We start from the raw sequence: 14,040 nt of genomic DNA on the forward strand, positions 1-14,040 counted from the left end.
CCCCGCAACATTACACCATAAATGTCACGTGACTAATTATTCTGGAGCCATAGGTAAATAACATCATATTTTATCACAGCTGGCTTTGGCCAAAGGCATCTAAGATAGATAGATAGTCTTTAAAAGCTTCAGACAGTGTTCGTGATCCCTCATCTTGCAGGATTTAAGTGTCCACCTGCACTAAAACACATTATTTGCATACTGAGTTACAGTTTTTCAATGAAAACACACACACAAAAACCCAGCCGTCCAACATATTAGTAATTTATTTGTGTCCAAAAAAGTTCTTTTAAGGGCACAGGAGTTTGTCTTCTAATGGAAAGAGGAGAATCAATGACATTCAATCTTCTTAAAAGGTATGAGGTTGTTTACCGAAGCCAGTTTTATTAGAATATCATTAGACATTGTTCAATGACTGTGCCATTGTTGTTCACGTTACCCTGGCAGAGCGTCTGGGCTTGATGACTCATCCCTACTGCCCCGAAACACAACGGAGAGATAGACAGATCCTGTTTTGTTGTCAGAGCTCCCCATAATTTAATCAGGAAGCTTTACAAGGACATGCAATGTTAATTTCATATTTCAAATCTAGTCATTTTACTCACCTGGTAGCCACGGGTAATCACGTTTTGAGATGCAGGTCTGCGGCCGCTTACGTAAGATGTTCATTGCTCACATTTAATCATCTTTCTCCCCCTCATTTACTTTAAATGTTTCATTGAATCAGTCAAGGTACAAGTGAAGGACTAATGCAATGAAATAAAGTGGATCGAATTGATTGTTTTTCACTTGCAGAAGTACTTTTGTAATGCTTCCTGATTGGACTGTATTATGTGAGGCATCAACACAATCCAGTGAGTGATTCTGAACTGTGATGCCACAAACTTCCAAATATGATGATCCACTTGTAAGGGACCCTTTAAAATATAAATAATAATAATAATAATAATAATAATAAAGAAAGACCCATTATAAGTGTGTATTATTTTAAACATAATTTTTATAAATGTACATTTTATATTATTTAAACATTTTTATTATTTTATTTTAATTATATTATTTTGATATAGGCCTAAGTATATTTGATATTAAATATAGTTGACATTAATTTGTGGGGTGGGGGTTTCACTTTGTTTTTGAAAGAAGTCTCCTCTGCTCACCAATCTTGCATTTATTTGATCAAAAATACAGAAAAAAAAAAAATCAGTAATATTGTGAAATATTATTACAATTTAAAATAATGGTTTTCTATTTTAATATACTTTAAAATGTAATTTATTCCTGTGATCAAAGCTGAATTTTCAGCATCATTACTCCAGTCTTCAGGGTCACATGATCCTTCAGAAATCATTCTAATATGATGATTTATTTTCAGCATTGGAAACAGTTAAGCTGATTAATATTTTTTTTTTTATAACCTGTGATACTTTTTTTCAGGATTAAAGGTGCAATGTGTAATATTTTTGCAGTAAAATATCCAAAAACCACCAGGCCAGTGTTATATATTTTGTTCACTTGAGTACTTACAATATCCCAAATGTTTCCATCTATTTGTAAATCGTGAGAAAATTGCATTTTTAACCAAGGCTCCGGGACGTGTGAGGAGTCACCTGTCAATTGCGTCATACCCGTTACCCTCGGTTTCCGGTTTTATTTTGTAGAAACCATGGAAACACCAAAGATGCTTTAATATGTACATGTTTAAATAGACAAGGGAACATCTGTTTTGATATATTTGAAGAGTTTGGTTCCAAAACACGATAAACGCCATTTTCAAAAAATTGAGTTACCGCCAAAATCAGTATTGTATCTGGTCGGTATTGAAAAGTCATTTATTAATTTTGCGCAAAATGCAATTTCCGCCGACATATGCGATATATCCGCTCAACTAATCACAGCGCTCCATTCCACCCACTGTAAACATTGAAGGCTTTTTTAAAAGCCGTTTTTAATAACAATGTACTCGGCAAATGTGTTTATTTAACTGTGTGGTGGCGCCAGATACTCTTTAATCGGTAATGACAAATAATTCATAACATTAACAAGATGACCATTTTGGGAGCGACAGATGAATGTATTTTTAGTAAAATGCCTGAATATAAGATAAATATTGGCAAAGTTTAGACTCTGTCATATATGTGAATCAACTTACTTTGTTGTGTATTTTCAATTTGAAAACTTTTATACTGATGGATTAATTGCATTTTTTTTTTTTAAAAAGTGTCATGGATTTATTGCATTTTGGGGGGAAAAAATAATACGTTTTTATAATAAACTTTTTAAAATCAAAATGTAGATTTGAATTTTTAATGTTTTTATATCCAAAAGATGCAATGTTAAAGTTTGAAACAGAAAATAGGGGTTTTCATCTTGCCACTTTCTTGGTAAAGAAAACACCTTTTTACTCAAATTAATCAAAATGTTATTGCGTTTTGGAACCAAACTCTTCAAATATAGACAGAAAAACTAATTATTGTTTTATAGCTTAACACGTTTGTATTGTTTAAATCTAATTTTCTTGATTTTTTGTGAGTACCATGCTTTACCATGCCTCGGAGAAAAACACTATTTTGTGAAGTAGCTAACATAGCATAATCAGATGCAGCTTTATTTTTAGTAACAGTAATACAGCATTTTCTCCATCATATAATACGTTTTAAATTAATTGCATGCCATTTATCAACACAATCATCCAGCATTTAATATGATATTGTAAAATCGATCTATCTTACTGCAGTGTGTAACAGTGTCTCACAGCAGCCGCCGAGCGAACGCACAGATTAACGTTATAACATCATTTTCAACACTCTCAAATGTATCTAATATGATAAACAGAGCTGCGTTACCTCATACTCATGACCGGATTAGCGGAAGCGGCGCCGGCGACTGTGTCATAATAAAAGTCCCGCTGCTCACGGCGTGTGTTGATCAATCGCTCCAGCTCCTCGTTCAGCTCCACAACACTCGCTCCTGCTCTGCTTCATACTACAGTAACGTTAATAATCGCATCCATGAACATGATTTCTTCCCGAGTCCTATCCCGATTATTTCCACCGGCTGTGATGTGAAGACCACATGTCCCAAGATTCCACGCTCAAACTTGCCGTCATCAAGCTACGCCTTTGTTTTGAACATATATAATATATATTGTATATAATCTATTTTTAATCTCTATAATAAAAATGTATAATTCAGATTTTGATCTCCATATCCATTTACATATATTATATATATCTTCCAAGGGGTTTTTTCCCCCCTAGGACTTTTTTGTGTTAGCACGCTGGGTTTTTCTCCTAGGGGTTTTTTTCCACCCCTGGGAGTCAGCCGACATTGGCTTAATGTAGCACCATCTTGTATATGTTACATATTACCACGCTTGTTTATACAGCTTATTTTTAACCACTTCCCTTTTTTCTGTGCTTCTAATATGTAAAGCTGCTTTGAAACAATTACCAATTGTAAAAGCGCTATATAAATAAATTTGACTTGACTTGACTTGACTTGAACAGGCCTCTAGCGACCTCTAGTGGACAGAAATCATACATATTGCACCATTAACAGATGAATAAAGAGTTAAAAAGAACAGCATTTTGAAATCAAAATATATATTTTAAAGTATATTAAAATAGAAAACCATTATTTTAAACAATATTTCACAATATTGTTTAAAATATGTCACAATATGTATTTTCCATTTTAATTTTAGTAATGTCGATGTGTTCTGTCATTTGTATTATTTACTGGTTTTTTGTTTTTTAAATGTCTACATAGTTTTAATATTTTTATTTTAGTTATTTTAGTACGTTTTACATGTTGAAAGGTGAGAAATGTTGCTTTGGCAACTAGCTGAAATAAAAATAAGTTTTAGTTCTCTATAATAACCTTTTTTCTGTATCCACTATAAAGGATAAGAACGATAACTATATTATTATCCACACCAACGCACAATATTGTTCTCTTTATTATAAGCACATTATTCTGCAGTTTTGTCTTCTGTCGCTTTAAATGCTCAAGCTCTTTAACGCAGGATGAATTCTGATTGGCTGTTAATGTTTCTAAGGTTCATCAGCTGGAAAAGCCATATTCGAGCCACATACTAGTACACTACTCTTAGTATTTTTAGCGTATCTGTCTATGTCAGAAATAGTAAGAGAGTTATGCTAGACTGTTTTAAATTCAGAATGATTTTTTTATTGTTATTATTTTTTAAAAATCTTAGTTTTTAGATCAAAAGATCATGAGAAACATGTTTTTTATCCTGCAGCCTCCATATGTACACTGAAAAAACATCCCTGTGCCTGTGTGTGTGTGTCAGCGATGGTACAAGAAATCTGCCCTGTCCAGCGCCATTGGCCAGCAGGAAGCACATTCCAGTCCGTCCTGTTTGCGGCCCTCTCTCTCTTCCTGCCAGGCGCAGGAACATGTCTGTGATAACTTACAAAAATACATCACAGACCCTGCGGCCCCTCTCTGAACCATCCCTTTAAAATCAACCAGCTGAATGAACGGCCAAAATCGTTCAGGTCACATGTGTGCACATAACAGCTCTGAGTTTTCTACAGCATGGACATTTTCAGTGGTCTCAGATGATCGATGTGAAATCTGCCATCGGTTTAGTCCATCATCCTGTGACCTTCTGTTATCACCTGCCATTGTTAGCGATCCATCTATTTTTGTGTTCAAATAATCCACCGTTTCCTCTGAGATTATTTCACCTGAACATCACTGTGATTCACAGGCAGCTGCAGATAAAGAGCTGAAGGAGGAGCGCAGTCATGAGTTCACATCAACTGTATTTTATAGTATACATATATATGTATGTATAGTTTGGAGCTCAGTCTGCCAGTAATGTTTAGTTTCACGCAGAGATGCTGGCTCCATCTCTTTGGGATGTTTACTGCTATGTGCCCATTGTGAAGGCCAGAGTCAGTCTGAGTCACCCTCGACCCGGCCGTCCTGAGGTTTGTTTAACTTGCTTTCAAAGAATTTTGGAGCTGCTCCAGTGATTGTGACTCCGCAGGAGTTAATGCAGCCTGTGCACCGACTCGGACTCTAGAAGCCTGAAGAACGAGAGAGACGAAGGTCAAGGACATGCCAGACTACACTAATAGAAAGTCCAAGCGCTGCAACTAACACTTTAAAACACAATCAGATGTTTCTTTAGCTATATGGGCATTTTTGGCTCTGTGAAAACTCTCCTAAACACACATTCTGACTAGTTTAATCCACGTTTCACATCACTGTTAAAGTGAAATGTCCAGTGAGTGGCACTAAAGGTCTGTTCAGATCTGAAACAGATGAACGTGAATCTAGCAAAGTTTTATTATGTTGGTTGTTGTACGTATTGCGGCAGTTCGCAAATGAAATGTCCAGTTAATGTAGTGTATACACTAAGTGACAATAGCAGCATTTTCTTAGAAATATGCTATTTATACTAGATGAAAATAGCAATAGGTTCTATTTACACCATGTAAAATTATCGGTTCTTTGCAATAAGAGTAAATAGTAATTAGATGCTATCTATACTTTATATTGGAAGATACTATTTGCACCTCAGTGTTTTTGTTATTTGTTACATTAACAGGATGCAATAAAAGCATAGAGTGTAAATGATTATATTTATTGAAATTATTAAATGGATGCTGGGGACTGAGGAGACAAGTTTAGGAATAGGAATGTTGTCCCATTCTTGTCTAATACAGGCTTCTAGTTGCTCAACTGTCTTAGGTCTTCTTTGTCGCATCTTCCTCTTTATGATGCACCAAATGTTTTCTATGGGTGAAAGGTCTGGACTGTAGGCTGGCCATTTCAGTACCCGGATCCTTCTTCTACGCAGCCATGATGTTGTGATTGATGCAGTATGTGGTCTGGCATTGTCATGTTGGAAAATGCAAGGTCTTCCCTGAAAGAGATGACGTCTGGATGGGAGCATATGTTGTTCTAGAACTTGGATATACCTTTCAGCATTGATGGTGCCTTTCCAGATGTGTAAGCTGCCCATGCCACACGCACTCATGCAACCCCATACCATCAGAGATGCAGGCTTCTGAACTGAGCGCTGATAACAACTTGGGTTGTCCTTGTCCTCTTTAGTCCGGATGACATGGCGTCCCAATTTTCCAAAAAGAACTTTTAACTTTAAACCATTTTAAATGAGCCTTGGCCCAGAGAAAACGCCTGCGCTTCTGGATCGTGTTTAGATATGGCTTCTTTTTTGACCTATAGAGTTTTAGCCGGCAACGGCGAATGGCACGGTGGATTGTGTTCACCGACAATGTTTTCTGGAAGTATTCCTGAGCCCATGTTGTGATTTCCATTACAGTAGCATTCCTGTATGTGATGCAGTGCCGTCTAAGGGCCCGAAGATCGCGGGCATCCAGTATGGTTTTCCGGCCTTGACCCTTACGCACAGACATTGTTCCAGATTCTCTGAATCTTTGGATGATATTATGCACTGTAGATGATGATAACTTCAAACTCTTTGCAATTTTTCTCTGAGAAACTCCTTTCTGATATTGCTCCACTATTTTTCGCCACAGCATTGGGGGAATTGGTGATCCTCTGCCCATCTTAACTTCTGAGAGACACTGCCACTCTGAGAGGCTCTTTTTATACCCAATCATGTTGCCAGTTGACCTAATAAGTTGCAAATTGGTCCTCCAGCTTTTCCGGCCTCTTATTGCTACCTGTCCCAACTTTTTTGGAATGTGTAGTTCTCATGAAATCCAAAATGAGCCAATATTTGGCATGACATTTCAAAATGTCTCACTTTCAACATTTGATATGTTATCTATATTCTACTGTGAATAAAATATAAGTTTATGAGATTTGTAAATTATTGCATTCCTTTTTTATTCACAATTTGTACAGTGTCCCAACTTTTTTGGAATCGGGTTTGTATGTTGTTCAATAAATGTTGAACCTTTTTATTATTATTGTTGCCTCTAGTAATTATGTGTCTGATTTTTAATTTCCAACATATTTTGGGTTCATTTTAAGCCAGACATATAGTCATTTTTAAACAATAGCTGAGTTAAATAAAACTGCCCAACAGCAGGTTGTGCAAACATTCGTATATTTTCAACCCAACTTGGGTTGTTTTTAACCCAGCATTTTTTATAGTGTAGTGTTGTGCAAGAAATCACACAAAAGGGAAGTGCTTATCAATCGATAATCTGTCCCTGTAATCATAATTTGTGTGAAAATTAATAAAAGTTGTTGGTGTTTTAGTTCCAGCAAGCAATAGCCGTCATTTCACAGTCTCTGTTAACTATAGACCCGATATAGTCCTGTTATTAACCCACTTCTAGCCAAAATAACCTAATTTGGTTACATGTCAGTTTTGCCAATATAACTTTCGAGATGTATGATATTCCATTATGTAAGTCAACAGTGATTACAGGGTGTTTGGTCTATTAAACTACGGCTATTATATGTCTTTTAAATGCAAAATTGCTTGCTAGGAGTTCCACTAGTGTTCATTTCAGCTGAAAACTGCTTTGAATTGTATGTATGTTTTTTGGAATTTTGAAAAAATGTGGATAGAGTCACACACAGATTACACACACATATACTTAATTGTATTACTAGAAGTTTGTTCTAAACTCTAAGCTCTACCAACACCTAAATCTGAACCGTTGTGACAGTGATGCTCCTCTTGGCACTGAAAGCTTTGAGAAGTTTTTGTTTCACATGCTGCTGTTTGTGCCACAACTGGCTGGGCAAACAGGTGGAGATTGGGTGGGACACACGGCCTCTGTCTAGCCAGGAAGGACTGGACACAAGGGGAGATCCTAATTATAAAGAGATGAGAGATAGCTGCTTTTATCTGAATCAAAGTGGAGGGTCTCTCCCCACACCCCTCAGGGATTAAACACCGGAAGATTGTGCTAATGAGAGACCGCGCTGCTTTAGATGACATTAAACTCTCTCTTATGGGAAGCTCACTTGACCATTCTCCCACGCATTATCCGATGGGAACATGATAACCGACTATGGAGTCGTTTTCTGAGGCCAGTATCTCTTCAGTCTGCAAAAACTGAGATGTTCTGGGTTCAGTAAGTGGTGCAACGAAACAGACTAAAGATGTGGCTAAGAGTTGCCCAGGCGGCATTACTCGTTCTCATTTAGTTGATGTACTGAAATAACTGAAACGGAAGTAAAAAAATTATAAAAACTATATAGACATATTTAAAATAATAATAATAATAATAATAAATACTAAAATTACTATTTTTATGGAAAATATTAAAAAAATAACTATATAGACATATTTAAAAAATAAAACTAAAATTAATAAAATTAATGGAAAATATAACAGATAATAAAAACTATGGACATTTTTAAAAAATAAAAATAAAAACAAAAATACTAAAATTAATGTAAAAATAAAAACTATACAGACATTTAAAAAATAATACAAAATGAAAACTAAAATGAGTAAAATTAATGGAAATATTTTTAAAAAATAATAAAAAACTATATAGACTTTTTTGAAAAAATAAAACTAAAATTAGTAAAAATGAATAAAAAATATATTGAAAATGAATTAAATTAATAAAAAATGGAAAATATAAAAAAAAACTATATAGACATTTAAAAACTGAAAAAACTAAAATTTGTTAAATTAATGCAAAATATTTTATAAAATTAATAAAAACTATATAGACATATTTAGAAAAAATAAAACTAAAATTACTAAAAATGAATAGAAAATATAAAACATAATAAAAACTATATAGACATATTTAAAAAATAATACAAAATAAAAACTAAAATGAGTAAAATTAATGGAAAATATTTTTAAAAAATAATAAAAACTATATAGACTTTAAAAAAACTAAAATTAGTAAAAAATGAATAGAAAATATAGAAAATTAATAAAAACTTTATAAATATATATAAAAAACTAAAATTACTAAAATTAATAGAAAATATAAAAAATAACTGTATAGACTTTTAAAAAATAATAAAACTAAAAACTAAACTTAGTTAAATTAATAAAAAAATATTTTATAAAATTAATAAAAACTTAGATATATATAAAAAAACTAAAATTACTAAAATTAATAGAAAATATAAAACATAACTGTATAGACTTTTAAAAAAATAATAAAACTAAAAACTAAACTTAGTTAAATTAATGAAAAAATATTTTATAAAATTGATAAAAACTATATAGACATTTAAAAAAAAAAAAAAAAAACTAAAATTACTAAAAATGAATAAAAAATGTAAAACATAATAAAAACTATATAGACATATTTTAAAAATAATAATAATAAAACTAAAAACTAAAATGAATGGAAAACATAAAAATTTTTTTTAAAAAAATTCAAAATATTAATAAAAACTAATAATACTATCTGAAATAATGAATACTGCACAATAACTCTAGGTCATGAAGTGGGATTCACAAATGGTCCTTTTCGATATCATCACCTGTGCTATGCACTGTTCATCTTGTTTCCAATCATTTCCCCAAAAGAATACTATCAGCACCGATACAAACGTCTGGTATGAACTGCATAGAGACTGATTCATCAAAGTCCAGGCAAAAGCATCAGTATTTGTCTTCAGTGACCTCACTGAACAGGTTTTAGGGAGTTTCATGTTGAAAGCATTAGGCCTGACAGGCAGACAATGAAAACTGTTAAGAACTTGCTATAATAATTCTCTAATTAGACAAAAACAGGAAGTAGACAAGCAATATCTATTGAGTGGTTTCCTGTTGGAAGCCAGTACATTTGTTGTTGGTCCAAGTCCTAAAACTGGGACCCTGCCATGCCAGAGTTATTTTCATTTTGATGCTGAACGGCATTCTTCTCTGGTGAGAGGCAGTTTAAGGGCTTTCTGTCAAAACACGTTATTAATCTCCCTCAATTTATTCAAGTAGTTACATTGAATCACTTAAGGAATGTTGTGGACAGGCTACACAAAGGAACAGTGTGTATGTGTTTTTCTTTATGAAAACTGCTCTAGTTGTTTCTAAGGTCAATCATATATTTCAAAGTAATGTATGTTTGCAGAGAGAACAGATTTGAATGATTAAAGGAATATACTGCATAGTTGATGCAAAAAAAAAAATCTGTCACTGACACCCTCGAAAGTAATATAGGGTTTGAATGACAAGAGTGGAGTGTAATAAATAACAACTGTAAATGCTCCTGTGCCAAATATGAAATAAAAAATGTTATAGGACTCCTTCTTTCTGGCACAGATTTTGCTGACAGTTTCTGTGCATACTTTTACATTCACAAAAAAACAAAAACACAAAAAAACATCCCATCCCCATGTCCTCTAACCTGTTACATTGCTCTCATCCTCCCTCTCTCTCTCCTACATTCATCCTTTTTTCCTCTTGACTGGGTGGAAGAAGTGGCAGATGTGATTACAGTAAGTGAGACTGAGGCTCTTGATCACACATTTTACTCCAGTGAGTATTTCTATGCATGAGTTTATGTTTTACACATTCTTATCTTTCTTCCACTGAACACTGTAACTCTCTGTATGAAGGTATTAGTGTTGTCACCATATTTCAAACCTAGATATAATACCTTGAAAATACCTTGACATATCCAAGTGAAACGGTCTCTGGAACAAGAACAAATGTAGGGCGGGGCTTGATTTTGTCCATGGGGAATTGATTGGATGGTTGTGGTTTGCTATTGGTGGATCTTATGTGAGTGACAGGTTGCCCCGCCCTCGTCATCAGAGAAGAGAAGAGATGCTGCAAGAGGCAGGGGAAGATATTTTGATTTAAGATCAAATTATGCCCCTTTTTATATAAATATAAATTACATCTCAGAATGTGTCTGTGAAGTTTCAGCTCAAAGATCATTTATTATAGCTTGTCAAATTTGTCTCTATTTGGGTGTGAGCAAAAACACGCCATTTTTGTGTGTGTCCCTTTAAATGCAAATGAGCTGTTGCTCCCCTCCCACTTTCTAGAAGAGGGCGGAGCTTCAACAGCTTGTACTTCAGCAACAAAGCCGGAGAATCTCACGCAGCCAAAATGAGGATTGTCAGTAACGGTGTTCAGCCTTACATTGTTCAAACCGGAGTCGACACTGATGGAGAGACTCAGGAAGAAGTTACAACTTTTAGAATGAAACTAGACGTTTCTGAATGATTAGTTGATGAATTTATGTAGTTGCTGTGGAGCTAACTTTATTCAAATTACCGATTAGCATGTGCCGTCATGATCATCTATAAATAGTTGTTCAGGTGCTCATGTGGGAACTATAGTAGGATGTTGTTATCGACCAATCTTTCAGAATCAACGTTTGTGCAGATCCAGAGTTGCATAAAATGATTTGCACAAACATATAAGACTTTACCTAATTTCTTCGGCACATTTCCTTAATAAATGAAACTCATCCACTGTGTCCTCAGTGGCTCAGATGCCGGGAGTCTATGGAGACTCTTATGTTCATTGGTACATCCAAAAACAGAACATTTGTAATGTTTATGTGGCGCAGACGATAACACTTTAGTTTGGGGAACAATTTTTACTTTTAACTAGTTGTTATTAGCTTGCATATTGGCTGTTCATTAGTACCTATAAAGCACATATTAATGCCTTATTCCGCATGACCATATTCTATATCCCTTAATCCTACCCAATACCTAAACTTAAACTTAAACTTAAACGCTACAACAACAAGCTTAAAGGGTTAGGGTTAATGGGACTCAATGAGGCCTCCATAGCCAGCAATGACATTTTCTCTCTCAAGATCCATTAATGTACTAAAAACATATTTAAATCAGTTCATGTGAGTACAGTGGTTCAATATTAATATTATAAAGCGACGAGAATATTTTTGGTGTGCCAAAAAAACGAAATAATGACTTATATAGTGATGGCCGATTTCAAAACACTGCTTCAGGAAGCTTCAGAGCGTTATGAATCAGTGTATAGAATCATGATTCGGATCGCGTGTCAAACTGCCAAACTGCTGAAATCACGTGACTTTGGCACTCCGAACCGCTGATTCGACACAAAAGATTCATAACGCTCCAAAGCTTCCTGAAGCATTGTTTTGAAATCGGCCATCACTATATAAGTTGTTATTTTGTTTTTTTGGCGCACCAAAAATATTCTTGTGGCTTTATAATATTAATATTGAACCACTGTACTCACATGAATCTTGAGAGAGGAAGTGTCATTGCTGGCTATGGAGGCCTCACTGAGCCATCGGATTTCAACAAAAATATCTTAAGTAATAAATGACAGAATTTTCATTTTTGGGTGAACTAACCCTTTAACTAGCTATTAATACGCAGTAAATTAAGAGTTTATTGAGGCAAAATTCATTGTTAGTATGAATGTGTTTCTCATACCAAAGTGTTACTGCACAGACCTAATATCAATAGGTTCTATCGTGAGGATTTAAACATAGCGCATAGTGCAATAGGGCAGATCGTCACCAGTTATGGGCGGGGCTTATCCCTACTGTGACGTCATGTAACGTGTTTTTCCCAAACCAGTTCAGCAGAAACTCCACCCCGCAGCTAATTCTAAAGATTTCATTGGTCACGCCATTCACAGTACTGATTGCCTACACCAAACACTGATCCCTAAACCTGCCCGTCACTGTAACCTTAAAGTTGCCCTAAAATTAAAATTTGAATTTATCTTGGCATAGTTGAATAACAAGAGTTCAGAACATGGAAATGACATACAGTGAGTCTCAAACACCATTGTTTCCTCCTTCTTATATAAATCTCATTTGTTTAAACGACCTCAGAAGAACAGGCGAATCTCAACATAACACCGACTGTTACGTAACAGTCGGGATCATTAATATGTACGCCCCCAATATTTGCATATGCCAGCCCATGTTCAAGGCATTAGACAAGGGCAGCCAGTATTAACGTCTGGATCTGTGCACAGCTGAATCATCAGACTAGGTAAGCAAGCAAGAACAACAGCGAAAAATGGCAGATGGAGCAATAATAACTGACATGATCCATGATATCATGATATTTTTAGTGATATTTGTAAATTGTCTTTCAAAATGTTTCATTAGCATGTTGCTAATGTACTGTTAAATGTGGTTAAAGTTACCATCGGTTATTACTGTATTCACAGAGACAAGACTGTCGTTATTTTCATTATTAAACACTTGCAGTCTGTATAATTCATAAGCACAACTTCATTCTTTATAAATCTCTCCAACAGTGTAGCATTAGCCGTTAGCCAAGGAGCACTATCAAACTCATTCAGAATCAAATGTAAACATCCAAATAAATACTATACTTACGCAATTAGACATGCTGCATGACGAACACTTTGTAAAGAACAATTTTGAGGGTTATATTAGCTGTGTGAACTTTGTTTATGCTGTTTAAGGCAAGCGCGAGCTCCGTGGGCGGTGAGCGTGAGCATTTAAAGGGGCCGCAGCCTAAATCAGCTCATATTTAATGATGCCCCAAAATAGGCAGTTAAAAATAATAATAATAAAATAAAAAAAAATCTATGGGGTATTTTGAGCTGAAACTTCACAGACACATTCAGGGGACACCTTAGACTTATATTACATCTTTTAAAAAGACATTCTACAGCACCTTTAACCAATCACGCATCTGGTACAACATATTTTCAGACACTGCTTCTGATTTATGGAGATCATAAAAACATTTTTAACGTTATGCATCAGTGATGTTCAAACATCATGTAAAAGTGAATTTTGCATAAAAGGTCCTCTTTAAAGACCCACTGAAGTGCCTTGAAACACACGGCATTATTCAATGTGTTGACGTAATTTCCACTGAAAGAGGAAGACAGGACGGGACATATCGAACAATTCCTCCTCTTTTTTCAAATAGCTAACAGCGTTTCGTTTAAACCACGGAGCAGACTGTGTACACGCTGCAGCAGTTCGCATGACACTAACGTGAAATCACACTTCATTCCCCTCAATGGAAAGCACACTGTTTTGTATATACACACTAACTATCGAGTTTATGGTCACTGAATGGCTTTCCGAGGTAAATGTAACATTTTGTGACATATTTGTTTGCAAGCTGTCTTATTGA

The sequence above is a fragment of the Megalobrama amblycephala genome, linkage group LG19, assembly GCF_018812025.1.
Source record: "Megalobrama amblycephala isolate DHTTF-2021 linkage group LG19, ASM1881202v1, whole genome shotgun sequence".
Classification (NCBI taxonomy): domain Eukaryota; kingdom Metazoa; phylum Chordata; class Actinopteri; order Cypriniformes; family Xenocyprididae; genus Megalobrama; species Megalobrama amblycephala.